Source organism: Misgurnus anguillicaudatus, chromosome 21 (genome assembly GCF_027580225.2).
Source record: "Misgurnus anguillicaudatus chromosome 21, ASM2758022v2, whole genome shotgun sequence".
NCBI lineage: Eukaryota > Metazoa > Chordata > Actinopteri > Cypriniformes > Cobitidae > Misgurnus > Misgurnus anguillicaudatus.
Window position 1 is genome coordinate 15,661,635 of NC_073357.2, and position 12,554 is coordinate 15,674,188.

At 36.2% G+C, this 12,554-nt stretch overlaps 1 protein-coding gene across 2 annotated transcripts in view; it reads left to right on the forward strand.

The window, feature by feature from the left end:
* The window catches only part of LOC129436581 (protein NDRG2), a 53,925-nt gene continuing 41,371 nt past the window's right edge, over positions 1–12,554 (forward strand). The window contains exon 1 of one of the 2 annotated variants that reach the window (XM_073859716.1): positions 1–281. The gene's annotated coding sequence lies outside the window, so the exon portion shown is untranslated. The remainder of the gene's footprint in view (positions 282–12,554) is intronic. The other variant, XR_012360250.1, reaches the window with a different exon arrangement.

The window sequence follows — 12,554 nt, forward strand, 5'->3', positions numbered from 1 at the left end:
TCCCCTATCCTTTACTCAAGTCGTCCTTTTTGATTGACAGCTCCATATTTTTTGAGTTTTTTTCTGGTTGGCTCCAGAAAGGACAAAAACGGGGCAATCTAAAAGAAAGAGGTAGAGAAAATATAAACGCCAGTGCAAAGAAGAGTCCACGAGCACTGGCTGCCATCCAGAGTCAAAGTTAAGGAAAATAGATTTTTCCAAGGCAAAGGAGTCACGACTTTTGGATTTTTGTCTACATTTTACGGAAGTTGCGCACGCGAACATTACATTTATTGCATAAGAGATAAGTGCGTTGTTGCAGCATTTCATTGTTCATATCACGTGTTGCAAAATTGTGGTAACGTTGATTAATAGGCCTAGGACAGTGTGACTTCATTTGAACATAAACATAAATGCTCATAGTGCTAAAAATTTACCGATCTGAAAGACAGATGCCTCCTCTATCTTTTCCAGCCACTGGAAACTTGTAAACATTATGCAGCATCAAACTAGCAGTGCTTTTGTTGATTGATATGACGAATGACTATGCAGACTTTTGTTTACCGAACACACCCTCATTTCTTTTAAGAGTTTTAAAGTATAAACGGTTGCGCAAACAGATATTAAATCAAACCACTAAACTGACATCTTAATGCGCGCAACGACGTATTTATTTTGTTCATTAGACTAAACAGAGTAGGGATAATTTTTTGTATTAATTTGAATTTTATACTCAAAGCATTAAAGTGCTTGCACCCAGAGCAGCTCTGCATGGATCCATTTGTTCAATATCTCACGTTCTAATACAAATATTAAGAGCGCTGGGGTATGTTTGTCAAAGTCAAATGGAGGAGTGTAATGTGTCATGCTTTGCAGCCCCAGATAAACCCGCAAATGAGTTTTTCCAGCTGCGTTGTGCGTTACAAACACCGCAAAAAACCCGGGCGGATGAACTTATTTACGCACACCAGCTGAAGCGGCGATTATTCCTCAGTTGAGCCCATTGTTAGACTTGAAGTCACACAGTCTTTGCAGTGATACTTAAAGATATATTTTGCAGCATACCCAATCTACTCTTTATATAGAGCAAAATGGACAGTTCAGCTTTGAAAAGGACAACCAACACAGTGAAGCCATATATTAGTAGCCATACGCTATTGCAAGTGTTTTTAAGCCATGAGATAAACATACTGAATAGACACATTGTTTTGTTTTTATTTGCAGTTATTGCATATCTCATGACCGACTAAGATGCACCAAATGAAAGTAGATTTAAGTGCTGCTGTAGAGGAGGGGTTTACCAAGTAACTACATAAATACTAGCATCCCACATAGCAAACTGACATTGATTTACTATCTGTTTTAGTTATACAAGTTAGCGTCAATTATCAATCATCAATGTTAAATCAACACTCACTATTTGGTCAGTCAACCAAATCGTTATTAGGGTAAGAATAAAATATCTATTTAAAGGAAAAGTTCACTAGAATATGGATGAGTCTAGTGCTGAGTGATATACTGGTTCAAACAGTGAACCGGTTTGAATTACACACACGGTACAAATAAAAAATAAAACGGGTATATTGGTAAGAGTGTAATGTTTTTGGAAAAACCCTGTGCAGAACACAAGGCTCTTGAAATGCATTTGCACCTCTTCTGCCATTGCAGTCGTTGCATTTAATTGAAACAGCTGCCATGCCAACTTGCTATTGTAAACAAAAGCTTGCAATGTTTGACCTGCCTCTGGGTCTTCTTATTGGGCCACTATTCTGTAACTAACTTTAATTAGTTGTGCTGCTTGTAAAAGACGAGATCATAGACCTTGTTCACACTGTCAGTCCAAATCCGATTTTGGCGCATATCTGATTGGAATCCAATCACATTTAGAACGTGTGAACGGCCAAAAACCAAATTAAATCCGTTTTTTTCTAATTCTTTTCAGGCTACATCCAGAGGTGGTTTGAAATCCGTTTTAAATCGCATTTCTGGACATCCATTTCAGTTTGACCGCTCTGATCACATTTGTGTAGCTTTTTGGTTACATCATGCTGTCACGTAAACGCAACCCCAGCGCGAAAGGCGGGAACAGTCCATTTCTGACGAAATGATAAGGTGTTTGGGAAAGTCCATGTATTGGGCATTATAGTTTCAACAACGTCAGACATTGAGGCAGATTGTCGTGCCTGCGCGATGTCATTGCCATAGAAACGGTGTAGATAATCCGCAACACATCAGAACACTACAGGACGCACAGTTCTGATCTGAACAGTTGTAATACACAATTTGGACAGTGAGTCTGTCAAATTGGATATGCTCCAAAATCGGATATGGACTGACAGTGTGAACAAGGTATTAAAGCACAGTGCTCATGTTCGAGAAGCTGCTAAAGACGCAAGATGTGCGTGCAATGATCAAACAAGTCTAGTGTGTTTACATAAAAAAACTATAAAAAAGTAGTGCATTGGAATAGAAATTTTTTTTACGTTTGTAAGCCTTGTTTACAGTGCAAGTTGCAGAATGCAGCAGAGAGCGGCGGGAGTCCTGTGACTAGGCTGAGTATTGTTAAAAAAATTTCGATTACAATACCAATTAGGGCAGGGCGATATATCTTATGGGATTATTATGCGCATCTTATCAGTAAAGGTTCATACATCATGAATGTGCTTTCACCATTGTGGTTGCTTTTATTATTACTGTCAAAATTAGGATGTTGCAATGCTGTTGTTTTTCCTCCACCTGAAAAGGTTGCACTTTGAAGTATTGATCATCTATTGGTCACATCTTCACGAATTCACCAAACTTGAACTCGAAGGCAGCGAAGTGTGAAACTTTTTGCAAAAGCTTGGGTTTCCGGTCTGGCACATTTGTATGCGCATGAATAGAAGTCAAAGGAATCAAAAGTGTGGTGTGATTGCACACAAAGTTTCTTAAAATAAGATTGATTTCTTTGTTTAATATAAGCTTAATAAAAGTTTGTTATTGTTGTGGTTTCATTAAAAACAGTAATGGAACACTAACTAAGCATACATTTTAAAGTTAGGGAAAATCCCAGTAGATTTTTTGGGTAAAACCGCAATAAACTGTGAAACCGTCAGAATCCTAAAAAGAAAAAACGCTGTGATATAGATTTTATACTGTCAAACTGCCCAGCACTAGGTGCATCTCACCAGCTCCCTTGATCAGTTGCCGTGGATCTGATCAGGGATTCTGGAATTTTAATGCTGTGTTTACACCAACTGCGTTTCAGGCGTCAAAATCTCGTCTACTGTGCCTAGTTTGCCGCTTGAACAGTTTGAATGCATTTGGAAAAGGCAAGCATTTAATGTGCATCAGAGGCAAAATCCGCTTCTTGTGGGAGGGGCAAGTGCTGGTGTTGATTTTGCATTTATCGAGAGAGTTACCGGTTTGAATTTGGTAACCTTACTATGGGGGAAAATAAACGGCGCGGGTTGATAAACGTCACGTGACTCAAAAGTGAAATGTGTATTACAACTTACCAGGTTGCCCAATGTCCTCACTTACAAGCGAGGTCCTTTTTATTCCTGTCTCTATAGAAATAAGAACTTGTGTCGTATAGCTCCGGGTGACTGCTTACGGACAATATCAAGTGTTTCTTCATGTTGGATGAGTGCCCCACAGCAGCAAGGAGGCTCCGGATTGGTTAATGCGGCGCAAAATTCCGCCAAAGTTCAGATTTTTCAACTCGGGGGTCAGCCGCAAATTCGCGTCAAACGCAAAATGCACAAAAAGCTCCATAGCACAACTAGAAGCGCGAATGAGACGGAATCGCGTCTTCCATGCCACGCCAAACGCCTCATTCGCGCTGCGAGACCTCCAGACGCGCATCAATCTTCACATTGACTTAAAATTGAAATCACTTGCGCTTCACGCCTTTACCGCGGCTGGTGTAAATGAAGCATAAAGGCATGGTCCATTATCTCTGAAAGCCATGTTGATATTTGAAATCACCTAAACCAGGGGTGGGCATCGAGGGCCACAGTCCTGCGGAGTTTGGCTTCGGCCTTGATCGGGCACACCTGAATGTCATTTCCAAACAGTCCTGAAGACTTCAATTAGTTTTTTCAGCTGTGTTTGATTAGGGTTGTAGCTAAACTCTGCAGGGCTGTGGCCCTCAGGACCAGGAGTGGCCCACCCCTGACCTAAACAGACACGCCCCTACGCAATTGGAATCTGGACCTTTTTTTAATAGACCCGCCCAACATATATGCAACCCAGGCAAAGATGTCGGTTAGTAGACACGCCCCTTACTAGCCAATCAGCAAGTGTGTTTTGCTAGTCGGCCCGACTCCCTTTTCCTAAGCGTTTTTCAGAAATCGTGCACTTCGCCTTTTAAGGGCTCATAATGCAATTAAAAAACCAGGGAGCATCGCTGCTTCCTATGTTACCTTACCAAAAATCATGTAGCTACTAAAATCGCAAGAACTAACTCAATAAACATAATTGTCCGTATTACTGTTTCTGAGTAAAAAATGTAAGTTTTAAGAGTAGTATAGGAGAGATAATAGATGTATGAAATGCAAATCTGCAGTCGATCAGTAATGGTAGGGCCCATTTAAAATTTTGTTCAGAAATTTTGGAAGGTGCGAGTTTCAGGCAATCATTGGCTAATCAGTTTAAGGTCAGTTGCTTGTTCATACAGACAGTATTATTTGTGTCTGTAAGTTTCTGTGTGAACAAGACATTTCCAGACTCACACCTGTTATCAACTCATGAAATTTGGCATAGAGAACACATCCAGTGTGTACAAAAACATTTTAATTAAGTTCTAAATGTTGTCAATTTATTTATAAATGCTTAAGCAATTTAATGCAGTTCAATGAAAGTTAAAGATTTTTGATTGCACTGGAAACAATTAAAAACATAGCACAGTTTAAACACAACTTTCTGTATCTGATTTATTGTAACCAGTCAGGGTAACTGGAATTATTTTACAAGATTTCTTTAATATACTTAGTCAGCTGGATTAATAGTTTTATTTATTTACCTTTCAGATATTATTTGTTTGACAGCATCTTATTCACCTTTTACACCAGTCACGCTACATTCATGACAAAACATAACCTAAATGCTACTTCTGGACCTCTAAGGTCTAGAAAGCTTGGCCATATCGATAAACTTACAGCACTTTCAGGACAAATTTCAGTTCCTGGGGTAGGCTTGGAAATAGGTCAGTAATAAATTCAAACAGAAAGTGGCTGCTTCTTTCTAGCTAGAGTGATGTATGTGGCACCATCACTGTGGGAAACAAAGAAGTGAGGAATCAGAAAAACAACAGTGCTTTGGCTCCTCTCTACACGTCTCCATGGTGGCTGGTGGAGCTCATTTTCTTCACCCTGACATCTGATATTTAGACTAGTTGTACAGCAAAAGCCTCTCTTAATGGTGCTTTGAAAATAGCTTATACCATCAGAATAAATTATCAATTGTTTCAATATTCATTAGATTGATCAAAGATGATCAAAATTATTCTTAGATGTTACTGACACATTCAATGAGATGCCTGAGATACTCTTTGCAAACCCTGTGGATTTATCAATATTTCTAAATAAATATGATTTAAAACCAAATTTTCAAAAAGTAAACAGAGAGAAACCAACTATACAAATTAGACAATTTTTTTTATACTTTTATAAATTTTTGAGCGAAATTACCAAGTATTATATATTTGAGAGTGGCAAAAGTATCTTTGCTTTTAACATCTGGTGTGATCAGGGACGTGCACAGACATTTTGAGGGGCAGGGGCTCAAGTGAAATAAAGGGCACTTCTCATAATTATGTATTTTTTTCTTTTTTTAAACAAAAAAGTATATGTATTAACGCAACTCTGACTTCCTTTTTAAAAAAAATTATAAAAAAAAATATTCGTTTTATCTTCCTCAAACTTACGCAATTGTTTCATTTTTAAAAGATGTCTACAAAATAGTCTAAATTTTCTAATATTTCTAAATTTCAGGGGGAAAGACTCTTGATCTAAGTCGAGATGAACGCCCCAACATTAAATTACACATTAATTTACAAATTTGTTAAAATGCTAAAAACAAAGCTGAAGTTCTATTAGTTAACTATTAGTTGTTACTCAAAATTTGTATTTTCGTCTGATAAGGGCTTAAAAATAAGGTCTGTTTACTAATGTGAGCTTCTGGCATGAGCCTCAGAGCAGAGCTCAACATTATTATTCATGACCCTTTCAAATAGGGCAAAAATGGACCATTTAATTCAAATGACAAATTCTAGGGTTGTAAATAGACATGTAAAAACGTTTCTGGATATTTTTTGCACTTAATAAAGCCACATACCTTCTATGTAATTATCAAAGAACAATTTAGCATATTATGGCAACACATCCTTTGGCACCTTTAATCTTAGGATTGATATTTATTAGGGTTACACATGTCAGAAACAACAAATTTAGATTAGGCCTATTTTGTATGTATTTTATATTTTACTTTTTTGTGATGTCAGTGAAAATTCTGACTGAGCAAGTAAAATACTGAACCATCAGATTCCTTCCCAATCTACTCCAGTATAACACATTATAGGCTACTTATTTAACAGCCATTACAAAAAACGCAAACAAAAAAAGCTTACTACTGTAGTTAGCAATTATATTATTATTTTATGAGCAGTCTGTTTAAACTACATACACTAAGGTTACAAGTTTGCAACTCTTCAGGTTAATATGGGATTGCCATGGAAAACATTGTCCCTGAATCGTTATGTGTAACAACGTGTCCCATATTTTGCGCATAAAACTTAATATAAGAATGCTTTCTTCCTCACACACTTACCGGTAGCTGCCTGCATAATCATGCACATCGTATCTCATTCAGGCTGAGCTTTGGCGCTTCTTACAAGCGCAAATGCAGCCTACATTACATGAGCGTACACAACCCAATCATAAAGCGAAGTAGAGAGGCGGGACTTAAGAAAGGTAAAGCCAATCATATTAGCAATGTGAGTTTTGGAGGCGGGACTCATCTGTTAACCGTTTGTGTACCACAAAAAGCGCTATTTTTCTTTTTATAAGAGTTTAAACCTCATTTAAATGATTCCTGAATGAATTCATGTTAAATTAAATAAGTAATAAGTAAAAAACACAAGAAACAGACAGACATCAGTTGTTATATGAATAAAGAAAAAGGGCACTTTCTCTCCAGGAATAAAAAGGGCATGTGCTCAAGCCCCCTTTGATGTCTATTTGTGCACGTGCCTGGGTGTGATGGCATTTTACACCGACGACTGCACTGTAAGAGTTGTAGTTGCTGTACAAATAATCTCAAATGTTGTTTAAATCTTGACTAGTGATTAATTGCTGTAACATAATTGCTTAAGTTTTGATGAGTTACTCTAAAACATATTGTTATATTGATAAAGCAACATGGCTGAATTATTTGTTTCCTATTGTCCCGAAAGAAAACAATATAGTTAAACATTAATTATAATAATTATACATTAGACACAAAATGCCAACTTTTGTCAACAACAAACACAAAATTAAATTTTTATCACATTTTATTTACAAATCAACATCACAGGATATTTTTGTAAAAATACTGTGTGTCTTGACAAAAAAAAACAATATTTAACAATATTTGAAATTGATATTAAATATTATATGAAGTTAGGCTATTCTTTATTTATTATTATAAAAGGTTACACGAGTCAAAACAATAAAGACAATAATGTTTGTTGTGGTAGAGGGTCAGTTAAAAATTAACAGGGGGAGTAAACATTAGAACCATTTTATTCTCTACCGGGCCAGTAGGAAAAATCCTTAGCGTTAAGCCCTGATATGGTTATCATGTTTGAACTGTTTGACATGTTCTTGTTGAGATAAAACAAGCATGTCCCTTATAGTTCAGGGTTGGGCAAACACCCCTGAACATTTGTTGACGTGAGGACCACATTAGGGTTTTGGAATCTTGTTTACTGTACATGACAAATGAAACACTCCACTACTGCTGTGCTGTATAAGTTTACATAGACAAGCAGTTTCTTGTACCATCTATACCCTGTTTTTAAACACTAATATTTTTAATATATTAAAAATATATTTTTGTGAATATCACTGGATATGTATTCAAATATTTAAACAGATGTGAAATGTGCAGTATGGGAAAACATTCTAACATTACAATATGAGTATATTTATCAGGCATACTGTAGTTAGTTGGAAGCATAGTAAGAAACAACTCTTATGTCAAATCCATTGTTTTACATACAGTTAGCAGTCTTATTCGTGTGTTAAGTAAAAGTGTAGAATGTTTTAGCAGATTACCATTTGCATTACCATTGTTTTTCTTTAAATCCCATGGTTGGTATAAACAGTGGTTATTGTGGTGAGACGATACAGTAGTTAATGTGTGGTTACAATGGATTTACTGTGAATGAAGACCAGAAATATGCTGTATGGTTACCGCCAGTACTTTAGGGCTGCTTGGTTATGGGCAAAATAATAATCACGATTACTTTGGTAAAAATCATAAGCACGGTTATTGAACATGATTAATAATGCATTTATGTAACCTTTATATTAAGTGTTGCAATATGCTACACATGTCAAAGCAGTGGTGCCTTTGAGGTGCCTTACAAACACATCTGAAAGGATCCTGAAAGGAGGCTGAGATCATATATTGTTGCTATAATAACGCGTCAAACTTTAAAGTTATATCCAAGTGTAGTTAAGGCTTTCAACATGCTTCAAATGGCATGAAACTTGGCACACACATTACAGTTGCTGGCTTTTAGGCAATGGTAAAAGACATGGGCATGGCTGGGGAGTTTGACTCTGGGCCCCAGAAGCAAAAAAAAAAATTGGCATGCTACAGATTTGGTATGTAGCATCTAGAGACCAGATAACTTTTCCAGAAAAAAGTTATGAAAAGCTTTTTAAAAGACCAATCCACTCTTGTCGTCTGTATCAATAAATTTGCCTGTCATCGTGCCTAAATGAGTGTGAGGTGGTGAAAGTGAGGTAATTGCCGATGGAATGTAACCTTTGCATTTAACCCCTCCTCTGTGTGTCACTGCAGTAACCAGGGAACAAATTGGTAAAACTGCTTCCTGTTGGCTGTGAGAATCAAACTGGTGACCTTTCGTTTACAAGCAAGACTTTCTATCCACTGGGAAATAGTGAAGTCTCAAAATATATGGATGAGTTGTATTGTAGGCCCATCAAGCAGTTTATGAAAACGAATAAAAGACAGACTGGTATTTAGTATTTTCATGCACAACCATTTCTAGAATTTACAAGAAATTGTCCTAAACAGAAAAAAGTTCTCTGGCCAAAATTGCTTTGTTGATAGCAGAGGTCAGAAGAGAATGGCAAGACTGGTTCAAGGGTATAAAAAAGGCAGGAGTAACTTAACCACTACTCAGTGTTCTTCATACCTTTTTGACCACAGTGTACCCATAATTAATCCGACAAATGACAGTGAGTTCACAGTACTCAAATGCCTCAGTCACCAGATCTCAATCCAATACAACACCTCTGGGATGTGTTAAAAACAGGAGATATACAAATCTCCAAACTGTGTAATGCAATACGTTATATGTAGAACGTCACGTGACCCAACCAGAAAACTGATTCAATCCGGTTGCGGTTGCCGCTATATGCTATCGTAGCTTGTTATTGTTATTCGTAGTATTATTGTTTGTGTTCTTTTTTTATTATTCTCATCTAAATATATGTGAGAGGAAAATCCCTTTGTCCAAAGCTATAAGGTTAAAAAAGTTAGTAAATTTTCTTTTAAGATGTTAATGAGCATATCTGGACATAAGTTATTTTCGTCTTTGATAGGTCCTAAAAGGATTCATGTATGAAAACAGCACCATGTCAGCATAGAGCATACAGAACCGGAAGCGATCTACTATGTTTAACAGGAATGCGGAAGTAAGTTGCGCATATACCCTATTATGTAAATATGGACTAAAATCCATATGGAATAAAACTCAAATGTTTGTGTTCTAGCAACGTGTAGCCTAGAGTTGCACGATAAATTGCATGCGATAGTCATGCGTATCTCGTCAGTAAAGCAGATTCCTTGATTAGTAGTAAATCATCATCATCTGCTTTCAGATAGAGCAGCATTTACCACACAAAGCCGTAGTTCACTGACAATCGCGACAATTTTGCATTAATTATTGCAGACGTATCGCCTGTGATATGTAGGCTATATGGCCTAACTTGTCAGGGAACTACGGCTTTGTGTGGTAGGCTAAATGCTGCTCCATCTGAAAGCAGGTGATGGCGATTTACTACTAATCAAGGGACTGGCTTTACTGATGATACGTGTATGACTATCGCATGGGATTTATCGTGCAGCCCTAGTGTAGGCTTATTAATAAAGTGGCCAGTAAGTGTAGTTTTATAGTATTATGTCGTCACTGTCATTTGTATCCATTGTATCCATGAAGTCTTGTATCTATATTTTGTGAGTTTTGTTCTTCACCGGTTGTCATGAGGTTTTGCAAATATTTATCCATCATAAAGTATTTTAAAGTTCTTGTCAACACACTGTGTACTCATTTAAAAATGCAGGGTTTTTCAGTTTTGTGAAAAAGATTGAATTTGACATACCAGTTTTCAGAAGGACAGCAACAAATATTTTATCGTAAAGCAAGCCAGGCATTTATTGCAAATGTACAGAGTTTTAGTTGTACATATTTCCTGTACTTATCAAGTACATACAGCTATACTGTTATTTAAAGTAATTACAGTGCAATTCAGGCAGCAGCATTGTCAGCCCTTACATTTATGTAAGACTAGCAGCAGTTTCTCCTGTAACTAACTTGTTTTATATATAAGCGTTATAGCTCTTACTGTATAAGTAGACGTCAGTATAATATTACATCAATAAAGCTACACACTGTATTTGTGCAGTTGTGTACTGCAATCTTGTTGAAGGTCATCATAACTGTAGTTGTGTAACAGCGGTATTACATTTGCACCATAACTTGGTAAACAAGAAAATCAAGACATGGCTGTGATGTCCAGTATTGGAGTCAACAGAATGAAAAAAAAAGTATATATTATGTAATTTAATGGTGCAATTACATCCAACATTTGTTGATTTAAAAAAAAAAGTTTTAGTTCATATATCTTATCAATATATGTCAGGTTTTTACATGGACAGAACTCATACACAAGGTGTGTTTAAAATTGTGTTAGTACTACTCTACGTCATTTTGAAGTATAAACAGTGTGAGTGGTGTGTTCACATGGAAATTTCCAACAGGAGTAAGTGCATTTTAAGTGCCCAGATGATACACTCATTCAACCGAAAAAAAAATAGGTGTGTAACGTTGGGCACTTTTTGCTCTCAATAATCACGGTCTTGCTGATGTAGCGGAAGAGAGGAGGGGCTGTCAGGCACTGTGTGAGCAAACTTTATCTGTGGAGACGCTTTTGTCTGATGGTGACTGAGGTCATGTTTTTGGCAAAACAGTAAAGTTTAATGTATATATCCTTGTTCTGTGATGTGACTGCTGCAAATTACTACCCGTTTAATGTTCATTTAACTTTGAACAAACTGTTGCCAGTAAATAACATACATATAAATCTACAGTAAGTTACTGGCAAACAGCTGACATTAATACTGTGAGTTCTACATTATTTTTTAACAGTGTAGTGTTAGGTGTTGATAGATAAACAGAGTTTTATGAATGGTTACAGGGTGAGGATCAGTTGAAGAAAAGCCTGAGGTATAAGCACATTAGTAAGTCTACAGTACAAGCCTTGTGAGCTGAAAAATTATTGTATGCAGGACACTAACAATCTTCTCTGTAATAAAAAAAAGAATTTTAACTCATTACAACAAAATGCCAAGAGCATACCATCACATAATTATATTGTATTCCTTCAGCCTTGCAGACACCATAATTTTTTTAATTTTTTTAATTTCAAGAAAAATGTAACAACTAGAGAAAGATACAAATACTGTAGATCCCCCTTCTTCAAATCTTGCCCTGGAGGTCCGGAGCACTGCAGAGTTTAGCTCCAACCCTAATCAAACACACCTGAGCAAGCTAATCAAGGTCTTCATGATGACTAGAAAATCACAGCTGTGTAAGTTTGATTAGGGTTGGAGCTAAACTCTGCAGTGCTCCGGACCTCCAGGGTAAGATTTGGGGAACCCTGCTGTAGATCTTTAAAATAATGTGCATTTTTATGCACACCAAGCATAAAAAATTAAATGACTGTACTTGACTTTTGTGTGTTGTATATTTAAATTAAATTTCCTCTTTGTGTGACAGACAATCTGAATAATAAATATATATATATATATATATATATATATATATATATATATATATATATATATATATATATATATATATATATCATCAATACATTGCAATTATATGAATTTAGATACATCTTAAATTTGTTAATAAACTATTATCCTTATATTGAGGTAGTTAAGATTATCATTTATATTCAACATTTGATAGGCCTATATACCATATTATGAAACACATGTCTATATTGTATTAATTATTATTGTAACAAAATTTATCAAATTTAATATATAAGTTGATTTTCTTTAATTGT